The 20245-nt window shown below is 45.4% G+C and overlaps 1 protein-coding gene across 1 annotated transcript in view; it reads left to right on the plus strand.

Annotated features, from left to right (window-relative positions):
* The window catches only part of LOC144766583 (cell adhesion molecule CEACAM8-like), a 350281-nt gene that overhangs the window by 112997 nt on the left and 217039 nt on the right, over positions 1-20245 (plus strand). The gene's annotated exons all lie outside the window — the stretch shown is intronic.

The raw sequence follows: 20245 nt of genomic DNA on the forward strand, positions 1-20245 counted from the left end.
ATCCAAGTGGAAAACCTATGCACATTTATCCCCCTATTGTGCTTGTTGCCCAACCAGGTCGGAGACGGTGGCACAAATACTTTTTGAGTGCCCAGACTATATTCATCCAAGGAGATACTGGTTGAAACCCCTCTTCAAACGCCTGGGAACACGCTTGCATTTGGTGGCCCTCCGAATTCTATTGACTGATACCTCTCCTTTCATAGTCTGTGGTGTTTCTAAATTTTTAAAACGTTCTTGGATAATTCGATGCAATAGACTGTCCATTTCGGTTTAATTCTTTTTTAGTTAATTTATAACAGGATGATTTTTAAAATTTTATGACATAATTGTATTTTTGCAAATGTTGCTTTTTAAATTTGTCATGCTTGTAAGATGTCTTTGCATATCGAATAAAGCTTTCAACAACAACTAGTCCTCAGAGGACTGCCCTGCTGCTTTATGCCTGCCAGGCTTTCCAGAATACTACCGGGCTTGCTTGAGGCTGACCTTGTTCCAGAGAAGACTGCTCTACTCCTTAGGGCCTGCCCTGCTCTCTGCAAAGGAAGACTGGGCCTGCTACCTTTCAGTCCAGGGTACCAGAGTGACTTCAAGGCTAAGTTGGCCGACCTTCTATTCTGGGCTACAGGGACACAACGAGCTCCAGAGGCCACCATGAAACTTCCCGGCTGCCCTGCCGCAACTCGACCTGCCTGGACCCGGAATTGGACGTGCCTGAGCCCTGCTGGCCTGTGCTTGGGTGAGTCTCAGATCCCTAAAATTGGTGCTTGGTCACTTGGCTGACATCAGAGTGCACTCTGGGAAAGGAGAAGTCCTAAAGTCCAGGACTCTTCGCACTGGAATTTGAAAAGGTAACTTTCTCAGCGGGACAAACCTGGTCCCTGTATACGTCTCATGCTCCATTGCAGTCAGCCTGTACTTGTGACTTTCGACTTGTCTAGCACAAACAGATGACCACGAGATGTGCTTTGCACTTTTAGGTGGTTTACCTATCTAAAGCTTTAAAATTGCATATCTCTGTTTCTCATAACTGGATGTTTGTTAATGTATTACATTTTTCTCTATTTTACTAAATTGGCTATGAACGTGTTTGTGATGTGATTTTTGTGTTGTGTTTTCACTTTAATAATGTTTGGGTGCGGCATACATACTTTGCACATTGCCTCTAAGTTAAGCCTGACTGATGTTGTGGCAAGGGACCAGAGGGTAAAGCAAAATAAAGTAATTTAGTGATCTTTGGGATAGCCCCCCTTAACTAATAACCCAATTTCCCACACTGGTTTTATCTTGAGGCCCTCTTGGGCCCACTTTTAGGTTTACATTTTTGTTTTATTTTATATGTTTTGCAATATTATTCGCAGAAGATACTTAACCTGCTGCTTGTTTTAGGAAGTTTTTCTCCTCATGTATTCTGAATTTGAATTTGAAAATATTTATAAAGCGCTCTGTGGCCAAGCGGCTTCCTGGCGCTGTGGGGTTGGTTTTACAGGTGAGCGTAGCGCCAGGGAGAGAGTTTAGTCAGAGAATGCTTGAACGAACAGGTGAGGTTTGAGTGCTGTGCGAAAGTGTAAATAACCAGTAATGGCTCGGATGGTGGGTGAGAGGCTATTCCAGAAGCGGGGAGCAAGGAAGGAGAATCTGGAGCCACCCACTCTGGACTTGCGGAAACGAGGAACGCATAGGAGAGCCTGGCTAGAAGAGCGGAGATTGCGGGAAGGGAGATAGTGGGTGACCATAGTATTGATGAAGACAGGGGCCGTGCAAGCACGGGCCATGAAAACCATGCAGCCCATCTTGAAGAGGGTTCTCTGCAGGATAGGGAGCCAGTGGAGGGACTGAAGAAGAGGGGTGGTATGGTGAAATTTCGGAAGCCGATAAATAAGGCGAGCGGCCTGATTCTGGATAAACTGGAGGCGTCGCAGCTCGTGGGCGGGTATGCCCGCGTACAAGCAGTTCCCGTAGTCCAGCCGTGAGAGAACCATGGCCAAAACAATAATTTTAAGGGCATCAAAGGAAAAAAACACGGGAGATCTTATGGATAGTCCTGAGGGACAAAAAACAGGATGAAACAACAGAGCTGACCTGGGGCGCATGGAAAGGTCCTGTCTGATTTTAATTCCCAGGGTTCTGACTGAGACAGAGGGAACCAGGGGGGGACCTAGGATGGAAGGCCAGAAGGCGGGGGTCCAAGGGCTGATGGAACCACCGGTCAGAATCAACTCCGTCTTATCCGGATTCAGCTTTAGATGTTTTGGTTCATCCAATCAGAAATAAAAATACGTGTGGTTTGAAATTTAAGAAGGGAGTCCGAGTCATGGTAAAGATCAAAAACAAGCTGAAGATCATCAGCGTAATTGTACACGGAGACCTCCATGTTTGACAAAAAAACAATAAGGGGATAAATATAAAGGTTAAAGAAAAGGGGAGAAAGGGAGGAACCCTGGGGAACCCCACAAGAAACCGAGCGGGAGGGGGCAGAGAAACCAGAGAGACGGACAGCCTGCGTTCGACCTTCGAGAAATGAGGCAAGCCAAGAGAAGGCAGTGCCATGGATGCCAGCTGCCCTGACACGGTCGAGAAGGATGGAATGGTCGACCGTGTCAAAAGCAGCTGACAAATCAAGAAGCACCAAGACTTGGGGGGAGTTGGAATCAGCCTTACTCTTCAGCTCGTCCAGGACCGAGAGGACCACAGATTCGGTCGAATGGCCCAGACGAAAGCCTGCTTGGCGGGAGGCCAGAAGGTGGTTGTCCTCGATGTAGGCTGAAAGACAGGAAGGGATGTGGCTCTCCAGAATCTTGCCTAAGTAGGGGAGCAGGGAAATGGGTCTGAAATTGGCAGGGAGAGTGGGATCGGAGATGGGTTTTTTTAGGATAGGGATAACTGTGGCCGATTTAAAGGGAGCAGGAACTTGCCCTGGAAAATGGAGGCATTGAGAAGGGAAATAGGGGGTCGGGCAGCCAGAGAACAATTCCCTTATGATACGGGCCGGTCCATAGTCGGCAGGAGAGCCTGACTTGACTTTCCTAAGCAGAACAAGGAAGGATTCCTTCGAGATGGGTGGGAATTGGTAGAGAGAGGAGGACGGGGGAGGGAGGGAAGGAGAGGGAAGGGAGGAAGAGGGCAGGGGATGTTCCGTTTGATGTTGGTGATCTTCTCAAAAAAGAAATCATTCAAGGAGAGACAAAGAGTTTGGGATGGGACAGGATGGGGACTGACTATCAGATGCGGCCAAATTATGGACAATAGAGAAGATTTCTGTATGATATGTTATGTTAATATAAAATATAATGCGCATAAATGCCGCAGTGCCTATATAAGGGCATGAATCGGTAAAATTCATTCGGAATCTAAAACGCCATACAACATAGGGATCCTCCTCAGATCAGTCACAGACCTATACCGTGTTTGCTCTGTGTCGCCATCAATGTGCTCGTGTCCCGCACCCAATTGGGGCTGCAGCAGCCACATAACGGCTTTGTCGTCTTTATGTCTGATCATGGTCTGATGGTTAATATAGGGAAAGTCTTTGTAATGAATTGTGGATGGCAAATTCTGAAATGCCGCGATTTTATGATGAGCAATGTTAAATTGTGTTTTACCCAGATCTTATGTTATCTGAGCATTTAATTTTATGATTGTAGTTCAAGGACCACAGCCATTAAGATGAGAAAGCAATAATTTAAAATTTTACATTTTATTGAGCCATACGTATAGCACAATACAGTACAATCAACAGAGAAGAAAACGGGGGAGAAGAAAATAGATAAAACATAGAATGTACATAGATTGTACACTAACGTTGGAAATGTTAACATCACATAGTTCCAATCCGTAACTGACTCTATTATAGCTGGAGAAATTAACCAGGTATAGGAGAAAGAATCGAAATCAAAAGTGTAAGAAGGGACAGCAATTTCCAATTTTGAGATTATTGTTTATGATTTGAGATAGAAAAACTAACTGACACAGATGGAGCCATAATAAAAACATATATGATAAAGTGACAGTGCATCAATAATCCCACTGGAGGCTAGACCAAATCCTATTGAATTTAAGCCAAGAGCGAGACCCCCTGGCCTTAGCCAGTGCAAGTTCCATGTCATACACCTGACGGAGTAGAACATAATCTTTGCTAATGTTTGGACCGACATTGCTAATCCAAACTCTACCGACACATAGTCGGGCACATACTATAATGATAGTAGCTAACAGAGTCGCATACTAGCATCAACGCATTTGATCCCCAAAAATATTTCCTTTTCTGTGAGCTTGAAATTTTGGCTGAGAAGTGAGATGACAATATAAAGACCTCATTCCAGAATCTATTAAGCCTAGGGCAATCAATAAACATGCACCTTAAGTCTGCAGCAAAAAAGTTGGCATTTTGGACTGAGTGATTTAGCCGAAAGTAGAGTTACAGCCCACTTAGAAATAAACGCTGGTGTGTAAGACAACATGTAGATTGTCCGATGCTGTTGTCATTTCAGATTACTAGAAGTTACCACACGGTCCAATACACCCATTGACTCCTGTATTTCCTCAGCCGTTATTTCAACCCTAAGAATCCGACTTAATTTGGTAGCTGTCTGTGTGCTGTCATCATTTGCTGCTGCAAAAAATTTCTGATAAGCAGCATCGATTGTGCCTTGGCCAGAACTCATATATATTCCAGCCAGTATTTTCAATGGGTTTGGCATGACTAATAGCTTTTGACTAACCCTGGGCACAGCATTACGCTACGTTCACGTAGTTTGCGGAAGTTTCCGCTACTTCGCACTACGCAAATTGCACGTAGCACAGTGCAAACACACGTAGCGTAGCGGTCATTTTTTGCTTGCTCGCGGTCCTCAACGTCAAGTTGGCGACCGCAAGCAAGCAAAATGACATCCCGGCGAGACTTTTTCCTTGAATGCGATCAGCAACATCAAGTTGCCGATCGCGAGCGTGGAAAATAAACCTCCAGGCGAAATTCTCAACGCAGGGAGGTCAGGTTTCTCATTGCAAGTGGTCTGCGTTGAGAAAGTTGCCGCTCGAGTAAAAATCTACTCCAGCGGCACAAAACTACAGCTCGCACTGTGCAAGATGCCTTTTTCAATGATTGCACAGTGCTGGATGCTTGTCCGCACTGTGCAATCATTGAAAACAGCATCTTGCACAGTGCAAACAGGCTACTACGCAGTTCGCGTAGTGCTTCGTGTAGTGCAAAGTGCACTTCGCGCAGCTACGCGTTTCGCTACTTCGTGAACTACGCCCAGGGTTACTTTTGACCTCTTAAAAAAAACTACATTTTTAATGAGACAAGGAGCAAAATCCCTGTGCATCATACAAATGTCCGATCTGATTGATGCTGTTATGTTGCCAGCCTTATACACAAGCTATCCTAGTGGTAGCATGGACCAGCAGTCATAGACTAAGACTTCAGAGAGCATGTAAAGCAAGCTGTTTTACCAATTATAATCCCTTGTAGACCAAATGAAAGAACACCACAGAAGGTATATATCAAATATATATGTATTTATTTCTAACACAACCCCTGGCCCACTTTATGAGGTCAGAGATTGAAGTACATCACAAGTTACTCAATTAGCAGACGATAAGTTGCACAAATACAGTTTTGCCCTAGGGGCCTCACAAATCATATACTAAGTAAGTGGTATAAGAACCACTTCAGGAATAGTGAATAGGCCTAGGGCCTAGGGAATTGCTAGGGCTACACTACACAACCAAAGGTTAGGAAGTAGGAGACCCACAGGAGACGCGTGCAGTGTGGGAACTCAGTCGCGAGTTACCATTGACTTATAATGGAGAACGAAGAAGTTACAAAGTTACAGTTTTAGGGCACTTCCGGATGGACTACGACAAAACCCTTGTAAACTAGGACACTTGGATAGTCAATACCCACGGGAGCACTGGAGTACTCAAGTTACCTCACCCAGGGAAGCCGGGTGCATAGGTGTCTTTTCGTGTCGGGTTTCGTCGATGCTTTCAATGGAGATCTGCAAAAGAAGTGCTGCAGGCTTCCAAAGGAAGAGTGTCCGGGTGGATCCAAGGGTGGATCGAAGAACTGAAGAACCTGAAAGCAGAGGGGACAGAGTCTGGGTCACTAGCCAGTGACCAGGAAGGAACCAGGAAGGAACCAGGCGATGTTGCGATTAAATCAGGTGGAGAGGTGAAGCTTGTCTCTGCAGCCACGAGGACCAGGAGGTGTCGACGACAACCAGGAGCTGGATTCAAGCTGTCCCACAAATGATCTAGTTGACTGCAGTGTTGATATCTGGACTGGACCCAACAAGCCTTGGCAAACACAATCCATACAGGAAGTGAAGATTGGCTACGCTTCAGACCAGCAAGGTTTGGGGAGCTTCTCCTTTGTAGAGAAGCTGGAACACACCTGGAGCAACCAGGAAAGCAATTTAGTTTTAAAGGTTCATCTTCAGAGGGCTCACTAGCCAATTGGCTAGCAACCGGGAAGATGCATTGAGCTGAAATGCAAGAGCAGGCCACACGCGGCACTCATGGAGTGTGGAGGGCTGAGCTTCGGAGCAAATGGCACTCGGGTCTGGGGCTTCTCATACTCCAATGCACAACTGTGAGGGTGCCTCGGTAGTTGCACTGTTAGCAAAATGCAGGATGTCCAGGGTGTCCGTTCCCACGTCCCTCATGTCCGCCACAGGTCTCAGCTTTGCTGTGGATGTGGGTTGAAGTCAGAGACGTCTGAGAGTCTAGTTCCTGAGTCGCTGAGTCTTTGGGATCCCTCTGGAGCATCAACAAAGCAGACTGGCAAGTTACTGGTGGTGCCTGTTTGCACAGGGTGGTCACTCCTTGACCACAAGGGAGATGTCTTCAGTCTTCTAGTCGAAATAGAACGTAGAAGGTCCAAGAGTTTTGTTTCAGAGGTTTGTTCCAGGAAAATCTAAAGTCCTGGGGACACAGGACTTATCTTTATACTAAGAAAATGGGCTGGATTACCTGCTAGGTCCCTCCTATGGGTGGACCTGATAAGGGGGTGGTTACACCCCTTTCCCTTTGTCCAGTTTCATGCCAGAGCAGGACTGGAGTGCCCCAGCAACTGGTTTGAACCGGGCTATGCATGGAGCACGTTGTGTGCCCCAGGCAGTGTCTGGAAAAACATCTTTCCATTCAACCCACCCTGCCCCAATACACTATAGGCCGTCTGGGGAGGTGCTAGCACCTCCCTCAACAGGAAACCTATTGTCCATGCCTCCCTTGCTGGAGTTTTCCCCAGCTGCAGGAGGTCAGACTTGTGTCTATGGCAGCAGCAACCATTTTGTGATGATGAGGCTCTGTTTAACTTTAACCGGGTAAAGCAGTAACATACATGCCTGTTCCCTCTAGAAGGGTGAATTGCTGTTCACGCCGCCAGAATTGGGGGGGGGGGGGTAGTATTCCAAGATTTTTGACACCTTACACGACATGTTTTGATAAAGCCAAACCAAAGTTAGCATTAACTGCCATGACTATAATGCACTTACAAGTATATGGTACGGCTATATCATAGAACAGCTATAAGGACATGGTTCCGAAAGCTGCAGAGGGGCTCAGCTCATGCTAGGGCACCCTCTCACATAAAACCAAGCACTCTGCCTCCAGGATTGTTAAGGCCTGCCATATGAGTGACTTATAGGTTACTATGTGTCTATATATAAGGTAGATATAGATATACTATATCTAAGTAAGGGGTGATTACACCACCTTACCCAAGCTGAGTGATCAGCCTGTGGTGTCAGTTTGGATGGTCAGCCAGGGGTGGCATAATACATGCTGCAACCCCGGGTAGGCCTTGGATGCACCTATGCCCTGGGTACCTATGGTACACTATACAGGGGCTCACAAAGGTGACACAATACCGAATAAGGTATGTACCTAAAGTACATGGCATCAATTTATAGAGAGAACAGCTGGGCTGTGGGTCTGATTAGCAGGGCCACAGCCACACTAAAGTCGAAAAACCAGAGATTCACAGCAAAAAGTGGGGGTGACCATAGGAAGCAGACCCTACTCTCCTACACAACCTCCCCCCTCCCAAACGCAGGGACATTAAACTAACCTTGACCAGTTGAGTCTTCATGTTCTAAGTGGAAATATCTGGAGAGTCCATCTGCATTGGCATGGTCAGTCCCAGGTCTATGTCCCACTGTAAAGTCCATCCCCTGTAGGGAAATGGACCACCTAAGCAGTTTGGGATGTTCACCCTTCATCTGATTTAGCCACACGAGGGGCTTATGGTCTGTCTGAATCTTGAAGTGACTGCCAAACAAGTATGGCCTCAGCTTCTTCAGGGCCCAAACCTCAGCAAAGTCCTCCCTCTCAATAGCTGACCAGCGTTTCTCTCTAGGGGTCAGCCTTCTGCTAATAAAAGCTATTGGCTGGTCTTGACCATCTTTATTCAATTGTGAAAGAACAGCACCCACACCCAATTCAGAAGCAGATGTTTGAAGAATGAATTCCTTGGAGTAGTCTGGATTTTGCAGAATAGGTGCAGTGCAGATAGCCTGCTTCAGGTAATCAAATGCCTTTTGACAGCTGACTGTCCACTGAACTTTCTTTGGCATTTTCTTTGAAGTTAAGTCATTGAGGGGTGTCACACTGGACCCATAACTTCTGACAAACTTCCTGTAGTACCCAGTCAGGCCCAAGAAAGCTCTGACCTGAGTCTGGGTGGTGGGAGCAGTCCAGTCCTTTATGGTCTGGATCTTGCTCTCCAATGGTTGATCCTGACCTCCACCTACCAGGTGGCCCAGGTACACAACTGCCCTATCTGGCACTTGGTAGGCTTGATAGTTAGCTCTGCCTTCTGCAGGGCCTCCAATACATTCTTCCGGTGGATCAGGTGATCTTCCCAGGTGGAGCTAAAGACAGCAATATCATCAAGATAAAATGCACAGTAGTCATCCAGACCTGAGAGGACTGGTTCACCAACCTTTGGAATGTGGCAGGTGCATTCTTCAGACCAAAAGGCATTACCACAAATTGATAATGACCTCCTGGGGTTGAGAATGCTGTTTTGGCTTTTGCGTCCTCAGCTAGTCTGATCTGCCAGTAGCCAGCTGTCAAGTCAAATGTACTCAAAAACTTGGCAGAAGCCAATCTGTTAATGAGCTCATCTGCTCTTGGTATTGGGTGGGCATCTGTCCTAGTGACAGCATTGAGACCTCTGGAATCCACGCAAAACCTCATCTCTCATTTACCATCTTGGGTGTGAGGTTTAGGCACAAGGACTACAGGACTGGCCCAAGGGCTCTCTGAGGGCTCAATGACTCCCAACTCAAACATCTTTTGGACCTATGTCCTGATACAGTCCCTGACATGATCAGGTTGCCTGTAGATTTTACTCTTGACAGGCAGACTGTCCCCAGTGTCCACTTCATGAGTGCAACAGGTAATCTGACTTAGAGTCAGTGAAAACATATGTCTGTAGGACTGTAGAACTTGTCTGCAATCCTGTTGCTGTTGGTCAGTGAGGCTGCCTGCCAAGGCTACACCATCAACTGAACCATCATCAGGGTTCTGAGAAAGCAGGTCTGGGAGAGGGTCACCCCCCTCCTCCTGTGCCTCATCTGTAGCCATGAGCAAGCCCATGTCTGCCCTGTCAACGTATGGTTTTATTATGTTGACATGAAGCACCCTGTAGGGGCTCCTGGGGGTTCCAAGATCAACCAAATAGCTTACCTCTCCCTTCTGTTCAACAATAGTGTGGGGTCCAGACCATTTGTCTTTGAGTGCTGCTGGGGCCACTGGCTCCAATACCCACACTTTCTGCCCTGGCTAGTAAACAGTCAGCACAGCCTTTTGGTCATGGCAGGCTTTTGGAGTTCCTGGCTAGCCTCAAGGGTTTTGGATGCCTTTCTCATATACTCAGCCATCCTGGAGCGGAGACCAAGTGCATAGTCCACAATGTCTTGCTTTGGAGCTTTGAGAGGTAACTCCCATCCTTCTTTCACCAGATAAAGGGGTCCTCCTACAGGGTGCCCAAACAGAAGTTCAAAAGGGCTGTGGCCAACCCCCTTCTGTGGGACCTCTCTGTAAGCAAACAAAAGGCAGGGCAGAAGGATGTCCCATCATCACCTAAGCTTTTCAGGTAAACCCTTAATCATGCCCTTTAAGGTCTTGTTGAATCTCTCCACCAGACCATTGCACTGTGGATGATAGGGTGTGGTGAACTTGTAGTTCACTCCACATTCCTTCCACATAGCAGTCAAATATCCAGACATAAAGTTTGCACCTCTGTCTAAGACAACCTCCTTCGGAAAACCCACTCTTGAGAAAACTCCCAGGAGGGCTCTTGCCACAACAGGTGCTGTTGTGGTCCTTAGGGGAATAGCTTCTGGGTATCTGGTGGCATGATCCACTACCACCAGAATAAACCTGTGCCCAGATGCTGTTTGGGGACCCATTGTTCCAACAATGTTTATCCCAACTCTTTCAAAGGGAACCCCCACCACAAGTAGTGGTATTAGGGGGGCCTTTGTGGTGCCACCTGATTTGCCACTGGCTTGGCAGGTGACACAGGAGCGACAAAACTCCTTGGTGTCTTCTGACATGTGTGGCCAGTGAAAGTGAGGGACAAGCCTGTCCCAAGTCCAGGCCCGGACTGGCCATTGCCGGCACTGGGCAATTCCCCGGTACGCCGCAAGGGTGGGGGACACTTTTGGGCCCCTGGGGGCCGTTTTTGTTACAGGGCTGTTTTTGCAGCATTGCTGCAAAATCAGCCCTGTAACAAAATCGGCCGAAAACCGCCCCCCCGCAAAGAGCTCGGCGGCACCCCCAACCCTGGGGAGGGGGGTGGGGCGGCCGAGCACTTTTCCAGGGCCGGTTTTGGTTCCCAGTCTGGCCCTGCCCACGTCTTATTCTGGCCAAGATGTCCTGCCAGGGGAATATCATGGGCTAATGTAAGAAGGAAGCCCCTGAATGCCAAAGGTATAACCAACCTCCTGGAAGCACCAGGCTAGGGGTCTCTAGCCTCTGAATACAGGAGCCCTTCATCCAATACACTCTATGGGTTCCATTAGCATTCCCAGCAGCCTCAGTAGCAGCTTGCTGTCTGACGGGTTCAAGAGAAGGGCAGTCCAATTGCGCCTGCCTCAGATCTGCCCTTGAAGGTCCCCCCGTCCCAAGAAACTCAACCTAGTCAGGCTCAAGCTCTTTTAGGACAGTTCCTTCTTGGGTCTCCCAATCAGCTTCCTTGGAAGGCTGATCCTCATCCTGAGGCAAGGGGGAAAGCACTGCCTTAACCCTACTGCTTCTCCTCCTGGTAGGCAACTGGTCCATAGTTTCAGGATCCAGGGCCTATTCAGTGTTGCACTTTTTGGCCTGTGACCTGGTCACAGCAAGGACATGTGCTGAGATATCTAACATTTCTGCATGAGTCCTATACTCCACTTCAGACCAGACTGAAGATTCCAAGTCATTGCCAAGCAAACATTCTACAGGGAGGTCTGAACTAACAACAACTCTTTTGAGGCCAGTTACCCCTCCCCAGGAGAAATTAACAATTGCCATACTATGGGTGGTAGTGACATTGCTTGCATTGGTCACTAGGTAATTCTCACCTAGTATAATCTGTCCAGGGTCCACAAATTTAGGTGTCACCATGGTGACACTGGCACATGTGTCCCTGTAGGCCTGAGCCACTTTGTTAATAATCAAAGGAGTCTGTCTGTACTTGCCCAAGTTACTGGGGCTCACAGTAGAGGACATAGCCATGTCCACATCACAGACAAGAACAGCTTGAGTTGGTATTATGACTAGGTCAGAATCCATCTCAGTTCCCAGGGTCAACCCTACTACACCCTTCTGTTGAGAACCACCACTATTAGCTGTACTAGGGGGAACAGTTGCCTTAGGGGCAATGGTGGCCGGAGCTGCCTCCATTTTGGTGCAATGACTGGTCCAGTGAGTATTTACCTTACATACTTTGCACCATGGTTCTTAGGACCTTCTTTCTTTTTTGCAGGTTGGGAACCCCCACCATTAGAAGCTTTTTGGGGACCTTGAGAAGACTTCTGGTCTTTTGCTTTCTCCCCACCCTTTTGGTCTTGCTTCTTCTGATCACCACCTTGGTTCTGCACCTTCTGCTTCACCCTGGTTCTGACCCATTTGTCTGCCTTCTTTCCAAATTCTTGGGGAGAGGTCAGATCAGAGTCAATCAGGTGTTGTTGATGCAATAACTGATTCTGACAGTTGTTAAGTATTTGTTCTCTCATGATCAAATTATACAATCCTGTATAGTCAGTAACTTTACTGCCCAGCAACCAGGCTTCCAGAGCCTTAGTGGCACAATCTACAAAGTCAGTCCAGTCTTGAGTCTGTGTCTTCTGGGTATCTCTGAACAGCAACATGTACTGCTCAGTAGTTAAGCCTAACCCATCAATCAGAGCACTCTTCAGGACATAGTAGTTGTCAGCATCCTGTTCACTTACTGTCAGGAGCTTGTCTCTACCTTTGTTTGCAAAGGAGAGCCATAAGTTTGCTGCCCACTGACTTTGGGGTACCTGCTGTACTTTGCAAGCCTTCTCCAAAGCAGTTATCCATTTGTGGATGTCATCCCCAACCTGATATGGAGGGACAATCTTATTCAGGTTTCTATGGTCATGACACCTGTCCCTATCTCTAGGAATATTGCTGCCACCAGTGGGTGCCAATCCGGTAGAAAAATGTTTAGAGCAAATTAGGACAGTCCAACAATGGAGTCTTTGTTCTTTAAACTTGTCTTTTAATCGTGCATCCTGTATACTTTACAAACAGCCAGCTGACACGTATTTCATTGTAGAAGAGAGTGCTCTACAACTCTTCAGGGCTCACATCCGGTGATACTTGCAACCCGGCAGGGTAGTTAGGATCTTGGATAGAGGTGAATGGAGGTAAAATAAGGCAGCCAATAATAGGCTGGTCCACTTTAGTGTGTCTAATGCCAATGTGTTGTCAGGCTCAACATCATCACCAATTGCATTCACTGACAGAGCCACAGACTGCAGCTGGGCACCACCCTGAGTATCCGAGAGAGCATTGACGAGATGAGCGTGCACAGAGCCAGCAGGTAGCTCTAGGCCTAGATTGTTGCTAAGCGTGGACAGTTGCATATGACATTCTGAGTCAGGAATAGTATTGGTTTGAGAGTGAGCATCCACATCGCTGGGCATTATGGTGTTTAGATTGTTAGCACAGTGTGGTAGATGAGACTGTACTTGAGTTGTCAAAGCAGGTTGGATGGCAGACGATACTGGAGAGCTAGAGTCACCTGATCCTGAGCCACAAGGCTGTATTTGTACTACGTGGCTCTCTCTTTGTCCCTCTCATTCAACTTCCGGAAAGACTTCTTCAATACTCCTAACGTCTCTTTTAAAGCCACTCCCCTGCTGTCCAAGAACCTGTAGTACTGTATTCATAGTAGGACATGCTAGGGGATCACCCTTTTCACCCCAGCCTTCATGTAGTGCATTAATCAGGGCATTGGCCACCTCAAGCCCTGGAATGGATGGTTCAAATCCACAGGACCGGAGCAGCCCACCAGCCCTGCCTGAACGCAGTAAGAGTAGGATTGGTCTTCGCAGATGGGAGCAGGTGTCTGCATTGACTGCTGCACCAAGATCTCCAGTCCTGCTGCCAGTACCGAGACCCCCCTCAGCCAGAACTGAGCTTGTCACTGCAGCTCTCTTCGTTCCCACTGTTCCCGCTGCTCTGGTTATTGCCACGGAGTCACCGATGCCTCTGTATCCTTTGGATGCAGCGGTACGCTGTGGAGCCATCACTCTGCATGAAACAAACACAGCCAACGTTCACCCACAGCCACTAGTGGGACACCTGGAAACTGGAGCGGAAGGAAGATGGAAGGGCAGCCCAGCCCACACCACTGAGCTGCTCTGCTCACCTGAAAGCAGTTGTGAGCGGCAGCCACCACACCTAAGCATTTAAAATCACCTGGACTGCAAATGCCAATGCAGCCATATACTGCAGCTCGGCCGGCCGCTCTATGTGGCTCTCCACTCTCAGCTGCAGAGTGAGTACAAAATTGCCAAGCGTTATCGAGTCTGCATCCTTTCACGCTTGAGGGTTAGCCATGGGGAAGAGGGAAGAACCAGAGAGCGCGGTATCGGGGAGGGCAACGGGATGCATGCTCCGGAGCAGACTCAATCCGACATCTTCCTTTCCCACGGGATCATATTCGTAAAGTAGGAGTTACCGTTTGCGAATCCTTAATTGCGAAAATTAAGGAATCGCAATTAAGGATTCGCAAACGGCAATGCATGAATAATTCGCTTTTTTTTTACCGATTCGGTAATTTTCCTTAATTACGATTCTCTAATTGAGAATCGCAATTAAGGAATTTCTACACATTCATTCCTGTGGGCCTAGAGGCCCATAGGAATGAACGGGAGGGCATTCTCAATTTGCAATTCATAATTGTGAATTCGCAAATTGAGAATGCAATTTCAAGGGTGCAGGGGTGTCCAAAGGACACCCTGTTGCACCTCTGAAATTTGCTTTTGAATACATCTTACACACACACATGCCCCAAGGGCACGTGTGTGTAACATGTAACAAAGAAAAATGCATTTAAAAGCATTTTTCTAGATTTTCGCAAATTACCATGAAGGTCTACTTCATGGTAATTTGCATTTCTAATTTCAAAATTCGCAATTTTTAAAAGTATGATGAATTGCATTTAAGGAATCTCAAGATGAGATTCCTGAAATGCATTGGCAATTTAAGAAATCGCAATTGTGCAATTTCTTAAATTGCGAATTTCTGAAAAGGGTTGGTGCATCCCAAATCAGGAAATTGCATTCGCAAACGGCCGAAAAATGCGATTCACACCGTTTGCGAACACAATTTACCTTGATGCATGTGGGTGTAAATCTTGGGAAAAAGAAGAAAGCAATATTTTAACAAATCTATCTCTGCGTTGCTTCATTTTGCTTCCAAGCTAGACTATAAGGCGATTAGAGAAATGTTGACCATCTACAAGACAAAATGCATATCTGTGGCCCTACTCAAGCTGGGAATCTGGGGCTTTAATGACATCATCCAGCGTCAGCTGTTGGAGAACGCATTCAATCGTTGCTCCACCTTTGTTTGTCACACAGAACTAGGGGTTGTGTTTTCCTCTGATTTGATTCATATTCAGCCAAATGTATTACAGCATAAAGTTTGGACCAGCGATTTCACTATTGTAAACCATTCTATTCTTAATGCTTGTCTAAAGCTGACCACTTCTGGTTCAAATATGTTCTACATTTTTGCAATAATTTGAGCCAAGCTGAATATTTCGACTCACATGAAATGACTCCAAAAAATCAATATCTGCCCTTCCTCAAAATCCAAAGATTTTCTACGGAAATGGCCAGTTCTAGTGCTATTATAAACCAGCTGTCATTGGCTCCAGACCACGTTCAGCCGTACCGCAATGCTATACAGAATCGTCAGCATAGGTTTATTTGAACTCATTTTAAATGAGATATTTTCCATCCCCTAGTCACTTTTACCATTCGTAACACTTAAACGTTTTGCCCAATTGTCCTCGTGATGGTATTTCTAGGCAAAGCACTTTATGTTCTTTGGTCCTTTTTATGCTGTGTCTCGTAAATGCTTCATTTAAACTATTTTACATAATTTTAATTTTGAACAATGTCAGCCAGCACTACTGGTGTTTTTACAACAACTTTAGGGATTTGTTGCAAAATCTCTTGTTTTTTATGGTCCTTGATATGGTTACGGAAAAGTATTAATGTGCAGTAATGATGTTTATTAGCTCATCTTTTATGTGCATTTAATCTGTATGTTTTACTTTTATGGTTTCTTTCAAGATGACCGAATAAAGCTGACAATAACTTCTTCTATCTAATGATACCTATAAGGATGTATGATAGAATGACCCATGCCTGGCCATGCATGTCATAGCCTTTACCAAGCAAATACCACTATCATGCACTTCTTTAACACGCATGTCATTACCACAAATATACATAAGGGCACATGATGAGTACCATTATCACGCATTCCGTTACTACGCATGCGACTTCTTGGCTAACATTTACCATGCAATTTATTTTCCTTTGGGAAAATTGTGTTAAATACAAAATAAATAAATACTTATAAATAGTAAAATACTAAACAAATATATGATTGCAATGAAACAATTGTGACATTATATACTTTAATCGGAACATATTTCTATGAAACGTAACACAATACCACGCAATATGCTTAAAAAAACATGCAAAACATTGTTGCTCGACACAAACTATTTCCAACACAAAAGTACCAGTCAACCCATGATAAACAACACATCACTGTGCAAATCATTAACAAATGGTTCCAAATGATGCAACACAACACAACTTTACATTTGTTTCCATATTTCCTCAAATAAAATTGAAAAACACATCTAAACAAAGCACAACCAGTTCAAGAAAATGTTTAACAGGTTCAATCTCTACACACTTGTCCTTCTTATGTTACAACATACACAATGTCCTTTGTCCCAACAAGATGGCTATCATTTACTGTGAAGAAGGTAATAAATGTGCTATATTTCATAAACAAAAGAATAATACATTTAGTCAGAGCTTAAATCATGGTGAAAAATACACTTTTTAATGATTATTTCATTGTAAACGATTGCTTCCCCCCAAAAACATATAAAAGTGTCTGTCCACCAATTTGAATTCAGTGGTACACTGCCTTCTGACTTCACCAAACGTACCACTGAGACCAGGAGACTACAGCCCACCCATTTCCAAACAATACCATCAACTGCACAAGTAAGTATATGCTTGCCATTAATCACCTTAATAAAATACTAACTAGGCCTGGGCAGTAATTTCCACTCGTGGAATTTGCCAAAAATTCCCCATCACGCGGCAAAGCAGATTTATTTCCTTGTATGCGCCTTTAAATATGCATTTTTGCGTGCGCAATAGCCACTTACCGGGATCCCTGCGTTTGCCGACAAGTTTTCCTATCCGTTCGTGGGCGCCACTATATTTTAGTAGCAGGCTGCGTGATACCGCAAGAGTATGCGATCCCGAACACGTAATTCGGACTTGCCATCAGACACCGCGAGAGTGTGCGACCGCGAACACGTCATTCGGATGTGCCATCGGGCATCCGGCGGCAGTTTGGTGAAGCTTGCGATGCCGAACACGCACAATTTGCAATATGGATAAGAATAATATCTCGAGCAGCATAAAACCTTCTTGAAAATGATGCTTTGGATATAAAAAATTCTCAGATTGACATTTAGCTGTACTTTTTAGTGCAAGGAGTCCTTTTTTTTAAGACCTTTTTTTTGGGGAGAGGAAGGAAGTATCCCAGAGTCTCAAACTTCCTGTTCCTGTCTGGCAGACTCCTCCCACTTTTCATTTGGATTTGGAGCTGGAAGGATCACTCTTTGTGTCTGCTGCATCATATATCATTGGATTTGAGGACTTTTGGATTGGAGGACTTTTGGATTTGAGATTTTACAAGTAAGTTGGTGTTGTTTGTCTGATTGGGGCATTGCAGTTGCGATAACTACAGAATGTTTGTACTTTTCATCATTTTTAAACACTTTATTGTGGGTAGCCAGTATGCCCAAAGATAGTCATGGGTGCATGATGAAACAACTGTTGCTTTGGTGTGTGTTGAATTTATTTTAAACATTATTTAGGGCATGGATGGGATTGGATGGAATTGAAAAATGTGTCTTTTGGGGGGCATTTAACTTTTTTGGTTTGTGTTAAATAAATGCCTTTGTTGTATGTGTGTGATGGTTGTGTAATTTGCACACCTTGATTAGCTCTGTGGATTTTCGTTTTTGCATGTTATTGCCTTAAAAAACAGTGTTGTTTAGCTTGCCTCCTTTGCCTGGCTATTATAGGCCTGTTTCAGTTCATTGTTTTCCAGGCCTCCTGCTTTTTGCTTGTTGTGACTGTGAGTGTCCATGTGGCCATTTCTGGTGGTAGTTATAAGTGTACTGCGTTTGCCATATAGGCCTGCATATGTTTCCTATGTTCCTTTTTGGCCTAGGTTTCTTGTTGTTGTGGGCCGGCCATGTGGCTGGTGGCCACTTTGAAGCCAGGCAGTGTGCTTTTCCCCTAGGCCTGCATTATCTGTCTTCCCTTTAGTTTCTTGCTGTTGTGGGCCTGGCTATGTGGCTGGTGGCCTTTTTCAAGCCAGGCAGTGTGCTTTTTCAAAAGGCCTGCAAGTGTGTTCTGTTGAATGTAAACACCATTTAGGACACGGATGGCATTGGATTTATTTATTTTTTAATTTTATTTATAAAGTTTTAATTAGCGCGAACAAGATCCCAAAGGATAGCAGAGCGCTTTACAAAAAGGATTAAAATAATTATCTACAATAATCATCTCAAATAACTATCTAAAATAATTATCATTTCCTATTGCTTCTGTAGTGGTTTCACGTTGTTAACGTAAGTCTTTTTTCTATTTTCACAGGTACAGTAAGCCACACCAGACAATCTTGGGTGAGTCGACTGTATTCCCACAGTGAACAGTACTGGTAAGTGTTGTTTCAAGACTTGCTCCTACTTTGTCTCTAAAATAGCTTTATTAAGACTTCCAGTTTGGTTGTGACCAATAACTTCCCAATCTTAACGTTTAACACGTACAATTTTGTTTATTTTGAAATGATTTTGCTCCGTCATACATTGGCGCTGGAGTCAGCTTAACGCTTGGCTGCACGCGCTGAAACACACGCTGAAGTCCTTGTTTGTTTTCAAGCTGAGATCGGCTTTGCTTCACGCTCGGCTGCATGCGCTGAAACACACGCGCTGCAGACCTTTTTTACTTTTAAGTTGAAGTCGGCTTTACTTCATGCTTGGCTGCACGCGCTGAAACATACGCGCTGCAGACCTTATTTACCTTTAAGACTTTGCTCCTACAGAACAAGGGCTGCCAGTCTCCTATGAACACTAAGCATTGCTGGACAAGAACCGGTGAAGTTTCTGCCCACACATCGGATCTAGCTAGCCTTTGTGGATCAGCCACTCTGGGCCTGTGATCGGGGTCAATCAGCAGCCTTAGGTTGTTGCATTTGAATTGAAAAATTTGTGTTTTTTGTGGGCATTTCCCTTTTTTGGTGTGTGTTAAATAAATGCGTTTGTTGTGTGTGTGTGTGTGTGTGGTGTGTGTTTGTTGCGTAACTTGCACACCTTGTTTAGCCCTGTGGAATTTTGTCTTTGTATTTTATTGCAGTAAAAGCTGGTTTGTTTTGCATGCCTCTTTTGTCTGGCTATTAAAGGTCTGTTTCAGGTCATTGTTTTCCAGGCTTCCTGCTTGTTACTTTTTGTGACTGTGAATGTCTATGTGGCTGGTGGCCGTTTCTGGTGGTAGTTATAAGTGTGCTGCTTTTGCCATATATGACTGCATGTTTTTCTTTTGTTCCTTTTTTGGCCTAAGTTTCTTGTTGTTGAGGGCCTGGCATTGTGGCTGGTGGCCATTTTGAAGCCAGGCAGTGTGTTTTCCTATAGGCCTGCATTGGCTGTCTTCCCTTTAGTTTCTTGTAGTGTTGCGCCTGGCCAAGTGGCTGGCAGCCATTTTGAAGCCAGGCTGTGTGCTTTTGCCGTAAGCCTGCAAGTTTGTGGCCTAGCCTGCCAATAGGCCTTTCATCCAGTAGGCTCAGAGGTGGTCATGGGTGCATGAAACAACTGTTTCTTTGTGTTCTGTCGAATTTAAACACCATTTAGGGCATGGATGGCATTGGAGTGAATTGCAAAATGTGTTTTTTTGGGGTATTTCATTTTTTTGGTGTGTGTTAAATAAATGTCTTTGTTGTGTGTGGGTGTGGTGTGTTTGTTGTGTAACTTGCAAACCTTGTTTAGCCCTGTGGATTTTCGTCTTTGCATTTTATTGCATTAAAAGTTGTGCTGTTCAGCATGCCTCCTTTGCCTGGCTTTTATAGGCCTGTTTCAGTTCATTGTTTTCCAGGCCTCCTGCTTTTTGAGACTGTGAGGGGCCATGTGGCTGGTGGCCATTTCTGGGGGTAGTTATAAGTGTGCTGCTTTTGCCATTTAGGCCTGCATGTTTTTCCTTTGTTCCTTTTTGGCCTAAGGTTCTTGTTGTTGTGGGCCTAGCCATGTGACGGGCAGCCATTTTGAAGCCAGGCAATGTGCTTTTCCCATAGGCCTGCATTGTCTGTCTTCCCTTTAGTTTCTTGTTGTTATGGGCCTGGCCATGTGGCTGGTGGCCATTTTGAAGCCAAGCAGTGTGGCTGGTGGCCATTT

This window comes from Lissotriton helveticus, chromosome 7 (assembly GCF_964261635.1).
Source record: "Lissotriton helveticus chromosome 7, aLisHel1.1, whole genome shotgun sequence".
Classification (NCBI taxonomy): domain Eukaryota; kingdom Metazoa; phylum Chordata; class Amphibia; order Caudata; family Salamandridae; genus Lissotriton; species Lissotriton helveticus.